The sequence below is a fragment of the Penaeus japonicus genome, unplaced genomic scaffold (genome assembly GCF_977035675.1).
Source record: "Penaeus japonicus unplaced genomic scaffold, GWHDUDI00000001_assembly GWHDUDI00000027, whole genome shotgun sequence".
NCBI classification, from domain to species: Eukaryota; Metazoa; Arthropoda; class Malacostraca; order Decapoda; family Penaeidae; genus Penaeus; species Penaeus japonicus.
Window position 1 is genome coordinate 3,955,434 of NW_028234429.1, and position 1,874 is coordinate 3,957,307.

Genomic DNA, 1,874 nt, shown 5'->3' on the forward strand with positions numbered 1-1,874 from the left:
CTCTCCTCTCAAATCTTCTCCTCTCTCTCATCTCTCTCTCTCTCTATCTATCTATCTCCCTCTTTCTCTCTCTCTCATCGCTATCTCTCTCCTCTCTCTCCGCTCTCTCTCTCTCTCTCTCCTCATCTCTCCTCTCTCATTCCTCCCCGACCCTCTCTCTCTCTTCATCTCTCTATATCCCTCGACTTTCTCGCGCTTTCTCTCTGTCCCTCTCATCTCTCTTTCTCAAATCTCTCTCTCTCTCTCTCTCTCTCTCTCCTGTCTCCCTCTCTCTCTCCGCGCGCTCTCGATCATCTTCTCACTCGTCTCTCTCTCTCACGGCTTACATCTTATCCCTCCGCTGCCAATCAGCACCTTTCGACACTATCACTCTATTACTCTCATACTCTCATCTTCATATACCTTAGTGCGTTCGTCTACTTATCTCTTCTCCACTCGTCAATTCTCCTCAACTCATTTATATCATCTCTAAAGACTCTCTCGTTCATTCACTCTCTCTCTCGCGCCAGTTATCTCCTTTCTGTCTGAATACTCCTCGATTCTCATATGCCGCTCTCTCTTCCTCCTCATCTCTCTCTTTTATCTCTCTCTATCTTCCCTCTTCTCTCTGATCTTTACCCCTACCCCCGTCTCACTCTCTCTCGCGCTCCTTCTCCTATCCTCTCTCTCTCTCTTCTCTCTCTCTCTTCTCTTCTCTCTCTCTCATCCTCTCTCTCTCATTTCTCTCTCTCTCCTCTCTCTCATCTCTCTACTCCCCCCCCCTTCTCTCTCTCTCTCGCTCTCTCTCAATCTTCTCTCTGTCCACCGCTATCTCCCTTGCGCGCGCTCTCTCTATCCTCTCTCTATCTATCAATCCTATCTCTCTCTCCTCAACTCATCTCTCTTCTCATCTCTCTCTAATCTCTCCCTCGCTCTCTATCTCTCTCTCTCTCTCTCTTCTTCTCTCTTTATCTCTCTCTCGCTCTCCTCTCTCTCTCTCCCTCTCTCTCTCTCTCTCTCTCTCTCTCTCTCCTCTCCCTCTTCCTCTGTCTTACTCTCTCCCCTCTCTCTCTTCGCTCTCTCTCTCTCTTTCTCCCTCTCCTCTCTCTCTCTATCTATCTCTCTCTCTCTCTCTCTCTCCCTCTCCCTCTTTCTCTTCTCTCTCTCTCTCTCCCTCTCTCTCTCTCTCCCCTCTCTCTCTCTCTCTCTCTCTCTCTCTCTCTTCTCTCCTCTCTCTCTCTCTCTCTCTCTCTCTCTCTCTCTCTCTCTCTCTCTCTCTCTCTCTCTCTCTCTCTCTCTCTCTCTCTCTCTCTCTCTCTCTCTCTCTCTCTCTCTCTCTCTCTCTCTCTCTCCCTCCGTCCCTCCGTCCCTCCCTCCCTCCCTCCCTCCCTCTCCCTCTCCCTCTCTCTCTCTCTCTTTCCCTCTCTCTCTCTCTCTCTCTCATTTTCCTGTTGTCACCTGTCGTTGGAATGCGAGTTGGCTTTACCTGATAAACCCGTTGAATTTTCCCACGGGTAGAACTATAGCAACCGCGGACAAAGCTTGAAAATGGCTCGTCATACTACATACCTCATCTCGATGTGCAATTGGTTTCATGCATCAATAAATGCAAGTATGCTGTTTAATTTTACAAAGAGCGTTTTATAAAAGTTTGTGTGTTCTTATTTTATTTTGATATAATATCAATATTTTACAAAGTATTTTGATATGGGCATTGATGATTAGAAAGTTCGGTAATCAGAAATTAATGATATATAGATTATTTTCGATCATGTTTCATGGTGAATCGCTGCTGCCTTTCTTTTATTCGTTTTTTTTTTTTTTTTATAAAAAATATCTTTCAAAACTGGTTAACCTGAGGCTTCGACACTAAAAGAGGAAGTGAAGAGTAAATA